The sequence below is a fragment of the Calidris pugnax genome, unplaced genomic scaffold (assembly GCF_001431845.1).
Source record: "Calidris pugnax isolate Ruff unplaced genomic scaffold, ASM143184v1 scaffold196, whole genome shotgun sequence".
Classification (NCBI taxonomy): Eukaryota; Metazoa; Chordata; class Aves; order Charadriiformes; family Scolopacidae; genus Calidris; species Calidris pugnax.
In genome coordinates this window covers 6120298-6133221 of record NW_015091042.1, presented here as the reverse complement: position 1 = coordinate 6133221, position 12924 = coordinate 6120298, and positions in this window count along the sequence as shown.

The window sequence follows — 12924 nt, the reverse complement described above, 5'->3', positions numbered from 1 at the left end:
TCACTGCCAGAGCCAGTTGTCCGTCTCCAAACCTCTCACTTTGATCCCACTGCTTACAGGGAACAAAGACGTGTCAGCCCAGTGTACAAAAGTGATTTTTGTTAAGTAACAGAAGTACCAGAAAGGTGGTTTTCTTCTCTTTTCATATACTGACTGCCCTTTTTCCAACATGAAGAAGGTTACCGGTGGGTGAGAGGAGAAATGCATCTTTGCCAGTGTCACCTGGCTGTCCCTCTCCCCAGGGAAGCAGCTTGAATACTGGCAGGAATATAGCTTTGGTGGCTCTACTGACTGTCCTGGGGTCCTGGATCTGGTGGCCAAGCTTGCTCAGGAGGGAACAGCTTCTGAAGAAGGAGAGAAGAGGGCACCCAAGGGAAACCCCATGGGCATTGGCAGCTTGGGCCAGTGAAGGATGGCTGATTTCAAGCCTCTCTGGGGAGAAATCTTCCCAAAACTAACCACTGGTGGTAAGAACTGCTCAAATGAAGTAAGAATAAGCAAAATCAGTGTTTCTGGGCTACAAGTGATTGCTGTCCAGGAATGTAAGGAACACAGTGGGGCCCTAAGCTGATGTGAGCAGAGCAGTAGGTTCTCTTCATCTCTTCATAGGACTTTTTGTATTCACACACAACCACGGGAACATGCTTTTTCCTGGATGTGATCCTGGAAAATGAGACCCAAGCACCTGGATCATTAGTAAAGTGTAACTTCAGTGAGATTACGGGCATCGATGTCTCTGCCCTCATCTGGCAATCAGCCTGGGGCTGGACTTGGGTAAGACAACATACCCAACACACTTGTGTATTCAGCTCTGGAGAGTATTTGTGAGAATAATGGTGGGAGAAGCTTTTAATGAAGCGCTATTAAATGATGTTTATTTTCATTACATGGTTTTATCCATTTAAGAAATTCCCGCTTTTAATCTTCTCTCCTTAAATGTGGTATATTAGAAGGAAAGATTCTATTTCTTGCCTTGCATCAGGGCTGGTTTAGGCGCTCATGGTGTTTCCTTCTATAGCATTCTTACTCTTGCTGATCCATAAGTACCATAGGGAAGCCATCGTCCTAGTAGCAGATCAAGCTGGTGAGGCATGTCTACCTCTATGGAGCACAGATAAGCTTACCTACAGAATTGCCCTCTCCTTATGAGCAGGTGGAGCCAGCCCTCAAAGGGCTTCCCAGAAAACCTACAAAATATTCCACTGTGGTCAAATCTAAATGCAAAGTTCTCCTTGAGACTTGTCCCTTTCGAAGGGCTCTGCCTTTGCTTGAACTGGTTCCCTGCCAATTCCTTAGGGACTGTAGCTGGTTCCCAGATTCATCTTTTCTCTGGGTGTTTCCATGCTGCTGCAGCACTAAACCCCAGGACGGGGTGGGTTGAGCCCACTTTCCTCACGTGAAAAAAAGGGGTCAATAATTAATAATCCCTGCCCTTTGCCTGCTTGATCTCATCAGTCTGCACATAGATCTGGAGGCAGAGGTCTCTTAGACCGTCATATGGTGCCCAGAAGTGTGTTTACCTGCCTACCTCAGCTCTCTGCTGAGAACACCAGCTCTTACCTCCTGCCAGCCGAGAGAGAGGATCACGTCTGGTGGACATCTGGGTGGAGATGTCTAATTTCCATAGGGAAGTGCAGGAATACAGAACAGTAAGGCTTCCTATTTCTGAGAGCATTGGTATCATCAGTCTCAGCTATTACCTGCCCTCTTCTCTGTCCATCGCCTAATCATAGAATGGTTTGGGTTGGAAGGGACCTTCAAGATCATCAAGTTCCAACCCCCCTGCCCTGGGCAGAGACACCTCCCACCAGACCAGGTTGTGTACCAGTTTCCTGAGGGAGTTGTTGGGAAAGTGTGGTCTTACCTGGGAGAGCCTTTGCTGAGCTGCTCATGAGGGTGAGGAACTTCTGAGGAGGGCTAATAGGATGGGGAGACTTTATGGTTTCCTGTGAACAACTGGTATCTTCCCCTGTGCCTGAAGTGCAACTAGGTCCTACCTGCATTGGCAGCTCCTTCTGTGCCCAGGGGTTACACTATGGTTGCTGTCACCCTGGTGAAGGTCCTCTGGAGCATCACACATGGATCTTCCTTCTGGTTTATGACCAGAGGAGGGGAGAAAGACCATGAGCAATTGTGTGAGATGTTTTGTAGATGTATGGTGAACCAGAAGACTGCTCTCTTTGGGTAGGTACAGCCACCTCCGCTGGTATGGCTCATGTCCTCTTTTGAGACAGGCAACTGGTGGTGCTCTTTCTGCAGGTCAAGAACAGATAAGTGCTCCTCTTTCTTGCTGTAGCGTGTGGTTTGATGCCCAGACAGGCAAACTAGAAACGGTGGGGTTGATGGAGTGCGTGTGCTGGCTGTTCCTCTGACAGATTATGAAGCCACCTGAGTCGCTGTCCCTTTGTCCCCACCACACGGAGGCTGTGGTGCTGGGGGCAGGTCTGCCTGTCACACCTGAAGGAGCCGTACAGCTCAAGCACAGCCAGGGAGAGATTTTAAATCAAGAAGCAGCTGTTCAGTCACTCAGTGTGAGCGTGTGGGTAACTCAGGGAATTCTCCTGGTTCCTTTTGTCTAAACCCCTCCTTCCCCACGGGCCTCCTGTCAGGGTTTGAAGGCACTGGGACAGAAAATCTACCGCTGCTCTGAGGAATTTGCTCCAGAGTTGAAAGGCCCCCATCCCTTCATACAAAACCCAGCACTGGATCTCATTTTTCTTCACTGGAATTGGTCCGGGTTTACTATAGGCTCTTCTCCTTCTCTGTCAGCATCAGGAAATGGAGACGCTCCCTTAGACCCCAAAACTCAAGTTGTCTTTGACCTCTGGGTGATGATGCTGATTTTTTGGGGGGGTTTATTTGGCCTCCAACTACTGAAGAGCAGCCAGACCTTGCTGCTCAGCCTGACCCGGCCAACATCAGGATTTGCCATCATCAAATGATGGATTTGCTGTCAGTTGCCATCTCCTGCTCCTTCCCCAGCAGGGCAGAGATGCTGCCAGTGCCTCCTGATGCCACTATCACCTCCAGCATCCAAGAAGTTGGTCTTGTTGTTGCTGGTTTATTAGATATTGCCCTGGGAAGGCACCATCAAAGACTGGTCTTGCACCCCAGGGCACAGCCAGATGGTCTCTGCCCAGCAGTTTGCAGGCACTGGGAGAGATGTAGCTACTGGATGTGTCTTCAAGTGCCCAGGCCCACGGGGACAGCAAAAGAGTCAAGCGTGGGTGGGCAAATTGCCGGGGTATGACCCTGTGTGAGGGTCACGATGAAAGTTGGTGGCTGGGGTGGGATATGAAAGCCTCAAGATCCCACAGCTGGTTGCTATTGCTTATCAAGTGCTTAAAGGTAGATGAACAATCAGGGAGTGAAGAGGGGCAGCTGGGGAGCCCTCCTGTGGGTCCATGAGAAGAGAACTCAGACCCAAAAGGGCTGAGTTTTGAAGTGTCTGGGCTGTCACCAGCTTTGGGGACACCAGTGGGGTTGAAGGTGACGGTGCTGAGGTCGGGCAGGGAGGGAGAGGAGGGAGAAAACCCTCGGAAGAGGAAGGCAAAGACGGACAAAACCACCACCTTCCCTTGTTAGAAAGACGGCGAGGGAAGGGATGGGGACACCCTGCAGCGGTGGGGACAGGGGGTGGCGGGGACGGGGGGTGGCGGGGTCCCCGTCCCGCAGCCGCCCTGCGCTGCCGCGCTCCGGCCACACGGTGGAGCCCGCGCTCCGTGCGGGGACCGGCGGGGCGACCCACGGGCGACCGGGGGCTACTGAGACCCCCAGAGGAGGGATGCTCTCGGCTTTCAGAGCTGCCCGACCCACTCCAGGGGTTTCAAGCTTGAGATATCAGGGAGGGTCAAAAAACCTAATGGCCGGAGCAGCTTTCCCGTGAAAAATCCCTCTCCCTCTGGCACGTGTGTGAGATAAACCTGGGTCCAGCTTCAGCTTTGGAGCCCAGATGCCAGATCTGGGTTGGGTTTGCTCCTTCTAGACCATGCGTACAGGCGCTGGGGATGTGCCTGAGAATGGGTACCTACCCCTGGGCATTGGTGTCACAGGATGGATGCTGGTTGATGTGAGGTGTGGTACAAACAGGCTGCCCAGGGAGGGTGTGGAGTCCCCTTCTCTGGAGACCTTCAAGCCCCACCTGGATGCTGTCCTGAGTGATGTGCTCTGGGCAACCCTGCTTTGGCAGGGGAGTTGGACTGGATGATCTCGAGAGATCCCTTCCAACACCAACAATTCCCTGATTCCATATGATGCAAGTCATATTTTCATTGTGCCACACACATTTTCCCATACCAACGTAGTGCTGCTGAGGTCTGTGTGTACTCCACTTGTGCTACTAGGGGAGATCTTGTGAGTTACTAACCTTGGCTACTCACATTTCCCTTAGTGGGTTGTTTTGTTGGTTTTTTTTTTTTCTCCCCATCACCATAAAACGAAAGAAAAAAAATTATCCCCTGCTTAATCTGCTTCTCTAACAGGCAAATCAAGTCCAGGCCTGTTTTCCATGGCTCATACTGCTTTGTTTCTTTGCACTGCTGGCTGCTTTTCTGTCTTTCCCAGCACTAGAAATAACTTCAGGCTTGGAAGAAGCTTCCAGGACCTCGCTGGACTCACAGCTCTCCATGGAGCAGCCCCACCAGGCCATGGACCCATTGGGTGGAAGAAGGACAGATGACCTGTGATGCCCCTTCCAAAGCAGAGGTGATGCTCTAACCCTTGTGAACACTTTTTCTGGTACGGGGGTGGTTCTTGTCCTCCACCCTCTTTTCCACCATGGCAGGGTTGGGACTGGGACCTCCCTGATGTCTCCCTGGGACCCCTCTGAGTGCTCCTCACCCCCTGGTCCAACTCCCCACCATCTTGCTGCCTGCCTTTGTCCCTCTTTGTCCTTCCTTCCCGGCGGGTGATGGAACAACCTGTGCCTCGGTTCTCTGCAGGGAAGGGTGCGGGAGAGGGTGCTGCGGGGTGCGGGGGCTGCGATGTGCGGGTCGGACCCAGGAGGGCAGCAAAACACCGCGGGAGAAGCGCCACCTCCGCCGAGGTGGCCGCGGGCTGGTGACAAAAGGGACCCCCGACTCGGGGCTGGTCACAGACCGGGGTGTTGGGGGGTCCCGGGGCTGCTGCCCGGGAGGGGCAGAAGATGCTGCGGGAGAGGTCGGGCACGCTGCCTGCCCCGGGAAGGACCCATCTCCATCCCTTCTGGCGACCAGGGCTCACCCCAGGCTTGCCCAGGGTCTGTTTTGTCCATCTGGGACTCGGGGGGTGGATAGGTGATCCCCTGATGCCAAGGGGATGGCCCCGGTGTGGCCTCACCCTGGTGCCTGTTGGAGCTCTTCTGGGTCTGCCTTATGCTGGGCCACCAGTGCCCTCCCAGATTGTCCTGGGAAACATGCTGGAAGGGGGTCTGTTTGGGCAGTTTTCTCTGCTTCTGCACGCCAAGCCTCTCTACGTGGCTCACAACCCTCTCAACGAGCATCAGCCCTGTTCCTCATGGTTCAGAGGGGCTTGAACGCTCGTTTCAGTGCACCCAAGGTGGAGAGGACCCTGCCTCCGGCCAGGTGATGGGTCGGTGGCTGAGGTGGCACTTTCTTGCTCCCCCAGCAGAGGCAAAGCCCCTCGAGGAGAAACAAGAGGGAGTCAAGGATCTGTTGAACTCCCTGGTGGAGCCACATGGCTCTGGTTCTCCAGAGCTCCTGGGGTTTGGGGATGCTGGAGGCAAAGGTGAGCTCTGACCTGGACTGCAAACACAAATCTCCAAATAATGCAGTGTGAAGGGCTCATTCCTGAGCCTTTTTTCCCCACTAATTAGGCACCCACCACCCCATCCAGGCCATGGACCTGGTCTGTGGAGGGAAGGCAGGGCTGCTTGCCCTTCTTTCATGGGGGCAGACGTGGAGGGAAGATGCCACAGCGTGGTGTATGTAGAGGAGGAGGCCTTGGTTGCCACAAAGTAGGGTATGGTGGCCGTGGCGAGTGACTCAGAGCCCCAGAAGCCACAGCCAGCCACCTCCATCCCAGACCTGTGCTCCCAGCCCCCCTCCCTTCCCCTCCTTCCCAATCCTCTTGTACCGTTTTCTTGGCAAGGGTGCTGGCTTTCAGCCCCTGCACCTCATGCGCCCTATTGATAGCTGGTAATTTATGTAAATCTCCTAATATATGGATTCTGGGATCAGGACGGAGGGTTTGTGTGTGAGATGAGATTAATATGTTTGCAGATTCTCTCTGCAAAGAGAAGGAGAGAGGCAGGCAGGGCCGGGACGTTCACCTTATAGGTCTCTATTAGCACCTCTGCGTGCCCCAGCCGTGGCCAGTCTCTGCCTCCCCGTGGCTAGTGGTACGGGGGACTCTCCCTGCTTTGGCCACCCTGGTCACCCCCAGCCAGCCTCGCTGGCCAGCCACCCCAAAGAGCCCGTTTCTGGGTGGCCACGAAACGCCCAGCAGTGGCTTCCACCTCTCTCTGTTCCCCCCCAAGTTTGGGTATCTCCAGAAGGTGGCCGGGCTGAGCTGTGACAGAGGCTGCCACCACATCATTGTGTGTCCCCCTGGAAGTGCTGGAAAACCATGGCTTGGCTTTATTCTCCCTCTGACAGCTCAGGAGAACGGGAAGTGGTGGGGGGTGCTTGTAGCCTCTGGCTTCTGGGTGCCACTGGGGCTTGGGCTCTCCTGGTCCAGGCTGAAATCAGGGATGGGGTGGTGTAAGGAAGGACAGGATGGAGGGAGCAGTGTGCCAGCGGGGTGGTAGGGCAGAGAGCTCCAGGCAGAGGGAAGATGCTGAGCCCAACACCTTGCTTGGTGGCCTGGGGCTGAAGGATGGGCAGGGGGATGCCGTGCGTCCCTGTCCTGTCCCTCCTGAGGGCTGCAGTCCCCGGGGAAAGAGGTCCTACATCTACACCCAGCCCTGTTCAAGAGCTGCATGGCTTATCCATGGCCATCTCCTGGCTTGGCACCCACATTTGGCTGCCAGGGCTCGGCGTGGTGCCCTGATGGTGGGTCAGATGGGGAGGCAGAGCCCAACGGGGACCTCGCCAGAGCTGGGGAGTGGGTGGTGGGGAAAGGAACTGCCCTCTGCTTCAGATGTTCCCCAGGAGTTCCCGTTCCCCACCTGACATTTAGAAACCAGGAATCCTTGCTGATGGATAGGATTTGATGTGGTGGAGTATATTTCACACCGTGTCATTTATCCTGCTGCCGCCTCGTGTGAAATGTCAGCCGTCCAGGAGCTTTTTCTGATGGCTCTTTGAAGTACTGGGTTCTGATAAACTCACGAGAAGGATGCTTTTTCCTCCCCCGGGTCAGGGAACCAGGAGTGGCAGCAACTTTTCTCCTCTCTGCCCGGGGTCCCTCGGTGGGAACTCCCAGCTCAGCCCCACATTTGGGTCACAGTGGGGCTCCTGGTGCACCCCCTGCCCCTTTTTGGGACCCTACAAACCCCTTGCTCCCACCCCACCTCTCTCTGACAGCACCCTGTCTCGTACCCCCCGCTCCCTGCACGCCTCTGGATTTGTTCCCAACACTCTTTTTAGCCTTTGGAGGAATATTTTTAACTCTCCCGGGGTTGCTGCTGTTGACAATGGAAATCTATTGTGTTTTATGTGCCTGGAAAATGAATTTCCATGTCAGAAGAGGAGAGCAATTATCACAAGCAAGAGAGATCAAATTGGGTCTTTAAAAAGAAAATAAAGTTCAGATCTTATCTGATTAATGAGATTTCTTCCAAACCTTAACAAATCTTAATTACAGTGACTCTGCTGGAAGGGATGAGGTAAAGCTAGGATTGGGGGCTATCTAAACAGAACCGCTCTCTTCCGAGCTGGAAGAACATCCCTGGGTGAAAGCAGCGGGGACGGCCATTGAGCGGGGAAAGCCGCTCAGCTGGAAACCGAGCCAGGCAGGATTCTCCATGGAGCCTGAGCAGCTCCTTCCCCTTGATCCTTTCAGACCCTTCCTCGCTGCTACAAAAATTTTTCACTTTTATTTTCCTTTTTTTTTTCTGTAATAAGAATATTTATTCACTTGTCGAGGATTTTTATTCTCACTTTCCTGCTTTTTTTTTTTTTTTTTTGGCAAAGGCTCATGTTTAAAATAAACCGAGGGACGCAAAGTTGTTTATTAGGTTTAAGCTCGCAAAACACTTTCTGATTAATCTAATAAAACAGTTCGGAATCTGACTCTAATAAAATAGACTCCCTGTGTAACACGGGCCAGAGATTGTCCCTGTTACCCCTTTATTAAATACAATAACTTTTTTTTTTTCTTTCCCAAAAGAATACGAATCTTGATCCAAAGATGTTGAGAAAGGAGGACTCCAGTGCTTCCCGTAACTGCCTGCTCTGATGGTTCATCACCCCGACTTCCTCGGACGAAGTAAAACAAAATCAAAAAGGGTCCAGTGCTTTGTTTTTAATTGGGACTTGTCTGGCTTCAGCATTTCTCCGTTGGCTCTTGTCACGGCTTTCTCTGGCAGATTAAAGAGTTTTTTAGTACCTGATATTTCTTCCCTCGGAAGAAATTTATACGCGGGAAGCGAGTCACCTCTTGATCTTTTTAATAAACTAAACAAACAGCTCCCTTCAAATCCTTGCCGTAGTACGTTTTCCCCCCAATTTTTCTGGGGGGAATTCCCCTAATTTGGCTTTTCGGTCCTGTCGCCGGAAAACAAGCTGAGACGGAGAGAGGAGGAAACAGAAATAAGTCCAAATCCCTGGAAAATCAGACAGCCAAACCCTCCCTCCCCTTTGTCCCCGGGAATACATTGTTTCCCTCCCCATTGTCTTGGGAACAAAAATTGGGAAAACACCACTCACCGAAAAGACATTTTCCCCCGGTCTCCGCATCTTTTCGGATTAATTATTAGCAACTACTAACGGAGACGGAACGTCTCCGTTTTCAGCCCTCAGCGAGGGCTGAAAATGATGCCAGATCCGTGTGTTTAAGCACACGTTAAGATTTTTCAGGATGATGGGGGCAATTAGAGGACGGGTTGCGGAGTGCCCGAGTGTGTGTCCCCCCCCTCTCCTCGCTGCGCCGTGCCGAGCCCGGAGGGAGTTTGTTCTCCCCTCGGCGGAGGGGATGGGGCAGCCCCAAGAGCCAGAAAAATACAGCAGGTGCTTCCTCTGAAAACTTTCTGCTCTTGGACTCCCAGGATTCGTTTCCAGCTTAAACCACAAAGGCACAAATTTTTGCTCGCGTCCCAGATTTATTCACCGAAATTTTACCCTCTGTCCTGCAAAGTTACAAAATGTGTGAATAATTTAAATTATTTTTGCCTCATTTCTACTGTCTGATACGATCCTCATCTGCCTGTCTTGTTTGCCTGATTTATGAAGGTTTGTTGTTTTGTTGTTGGTTTTTTTTTTTCAGGCATTGCTTCCGTTTTTTACTAAGGGAGAGAATTTTTTTATGGTGATAAATTTTGTTATTTTCCTGCCAGCTTTCTCCTAAAGGCCCTCGTTTGGTGCAGCCAAATGAGGAGGGTGCAGCCCTCGTCCCCTGCAGCATTTCCACTTCAGGTGTGTGCTTAAATCTGCTCAGAAAAAAAAAATAATAGTCTTGGGCACAGATTTAAAATTAAATATTTTCCTAAATCAAGAGTCACATTCTTCAGCCAACACCCCTGACTTGCTCTTGTCCTGGTTGTCACTGCATCCTCAGCCTTTAATGTCTTTCAGGACACTGGGAGAGGAACAACAGCAAATACATTTAGAGAGAACTTTTCGTTTCCCTTCCGTTGCTTTACGCTTTGCAACGAAAGCTGCTTTTTGCATTTAAAAGAAGGGGACCTCTTCCCCGGCGTTAACAACTTTAACTGCTCAAAAACCAATAGAGCAAGCCCTCGAAGCAGCAAGATTATAAAAATAACATAGCTGGGATTCTTGGACTGGCTTTCTCTTTTAAGGGGGTGCGTGCGTCGCATTTTCAAGCCGTTCCCTGCATTGTCCGAGGGTAGAAAGTTACTTTTTAATTGAAGGCTGAATTCCTGATCCTAACACGTGCCCTTTTTTCCTTCCCCTGCCCCTTTCTTCCCCAAAGTTGGCGTGTTATTTTAGCAGAGGAGGATCTCGTTGCTCTCCTGAGGCAGTGCCCCCGGGGTGGGAGCTGGCACTGAAGCTCTCAAGCCAACGGGACTCCACCAGCGGAGCCCGGCTGGACCGTGCCGACTCTTCAGAAACCACGGGCTTGATCCCCATTCACCTTCTTCACAGTGGCAAAAGTGGCTTAAAAATCACCCTGTTTAAAAAAAAAGAAAGAAAGAAAGGAAGGAAAAAAAAAAAAAAAGGAATTAGCAAGTGGCTTTTTTTCCTGATGCCATTGTGTTGTGGAACAGGAGGCCAGCTTTCAGGCTTTTTGCTGCATCCACAACAAATAGTTATTTCCTAAGGAAAAAAAAAAAAAAAAAGGGATTAAAAAAGTCTGCTCAGAGCTTTGCATATAATCCTATGACTCCAGGACCCAAGGCTTTGAGTAATATCAAAATCGAAATAAATTCTCCCTGTGAGAATCATAAGAATCTGCCAAATTAGTTCACAGGGGTAAACAAACAGCCAAATATTAGTATTCCACACTAAGAGCTAAATCCTATAAGTGGGGCCAGGGTTGCACATGGATTATCCTTTTATAGTTCAGGCGTGGATTTACCAAGGGGATTATAGGCCTTCCCCATCCCACCCTCCCTTCCTCCCCGCTGCTGCCCGGCGCTCCCACCGCCCCGCACCGAGCCCCCCCCCCCCATGCTGAAGATAACACCACCAGGACCAGGAGTGAGGAGGAGGTGGCTGGGTCCCAGGTCCTGAATGGGTGCAGCATCCCTGGGGGATGGGGGATTAGCCCCCAGATGTCCCCGACCTCCTTTCTTCCTGCCACTGTTTTGCATTGCCCGATGCTGTTTGGGTTTTGGTGGGTTTTTTGTTGTTTTTTCTTTCCCCCCCTGAATGGGGATAAGGACAATTCGAGCTGACACCCTGCTTGGGTTTCCCTTCCCTCCTGATCCCACTCTGCAGCCCCGATGGTTTTGTCACTCCTAATATCCTGCGCCCTCCCGCTGAGCCTCTCGGAGCATCAGAAGGCTCTGGTTGCACCCAGGGAACTTCACGTGATGCCAAGGCACCACATACTTACAGATTTGATGGACTTATTCCCTCCTTGACTCTCTTTCCCAGCTGTACCCACATATATATATATACCTACATGCACACACACACACATTTTACCATCAAAGCAAGCATCGCTATTTTCAACTGTATTTTTTGCTGCTCTTTTCGGGCAGAAGCAACCCTGCAACCTCACCTCCTTGCCCTGATCCTTTTATTTGTGTATTTTATAGATTATTGCCATTGTATAAAAACGCCCGGTTGCTTTACAAGACACAAAATACAGATAATCTCCCTTGTGAAGAGCGCGCCGTCTAAACAAAACAGACAACGTCGACAGGGCTCCCAGAAAAGAACAGGGGAAGGAAGATTAGTCTTGTTTCATTTGTTTGTTTTTTGTTTTTTTTTTATAAATATATTGCTAACATCATTGGATCGGAAATAGACATGGGTTTTTTTCCTTCTTCTTCTTCCCCTTCCAGCCTCCCGTTTAACAGCACTTCCCTCTCCTTGGAGCAAGAGCATCACGATGCAACGTGAAATAAAGCCCGATTTCGGCTGCTGGCCCCGATTCAACAGCCCCAGATCCATCCCATCCTCGCTCCCGAGCCCTCACGTGCTGAAGATCTCTCTGGATTGGTGCCTTAGATCCTGCAGCCTATTGACAGCTGCCCTTTCGCTTACAAATGAAACCGTCCCTGAATCAATAAGGGGAAAAAAAAACCCAAACAACCCACTCTTATTCTCCTCACCTGCTTAATGCCACGGCTGTGGGTTGCTGTGAGGTTTGTGAACAAGCTGATTTTTTAACAGAAGGTCATTCCTTGCCTCCTTTCTCCATACCCACACTTACCTCCCATCCTAATGGTTATAAGGATTTTGGGGTTTGTAAGGGTGAAAGGATTCACTGATAAAGAGGAAACTGTGTACGTGGTCCCATACAAAGAGAGAGGCTCTGGTTAATAGGGGTTAAAGTCAGTGCCCAACCAAATCAGGCACAGGTCCATCAGAGGGGGCTCACCTGGCACTCATCTGATGGATTTAATGGCATTTCCTTGCTCTTGCTACGTGACCCAGGTTCAAGACCCTAGATGAGTCCCATGATCCAGTTCCTTGCTGGAAGATCAAGATGTCTTGAGAAGTTGGGGAACTTAATGTCCAACTGGCAGTTGAGATGCTTTCCACATGCTTCTCATCTCAGTATACTTAATTACTCGGACTTCACTGCCTTCATCTTGCTGGATACAGAGTGTGGAGGGACATCTGTCTCCCTTGGACATCAGTCACAAAGGTTTGGAGAACTGGGCTGGCTGGGGAAGGCACTCAGGGAGCCCCCACAGATGGGAAGAGGACAATTCAGGAAGGCACACTGGAAAATGCAGAGAGGAAGCCAGGATGGTCCCATCTGATCTCCCTTTTCCATTTTCCTTGCAGGTGGTACAGTCTGAAAAGACAGGAGTGTGGCAACATGGAATGTTTCAGACAGAGCAGGATCTGGGCAAGGTCTGCCTTCATTCACAGGTGGACACCCCTGAATTCACATCTGCAGGCATCGACAAGACAGGTACGCCCCAAACTCTCTTTCCTGTCACCTGTGATGGCCAGCAAAAGCCTTGATGCCAGTGCCCCAGCCATGCCATGCAGAGCCACTGGCTTGCCCATGCCTTGCCCACACCTTGCCCAGCCACACATCTCATGGCATGAGATGGGATGAGCTATTTCTGCTGGTGGTTTCCCTGTTTGGAGTGGGATAATGTGTGGGATTCCAAGTCAAGATTTGGTTTTCTGCTCACGAGCCCTTCCCCAGTGCGACACAAGGAGGGTCCTGTGAGGG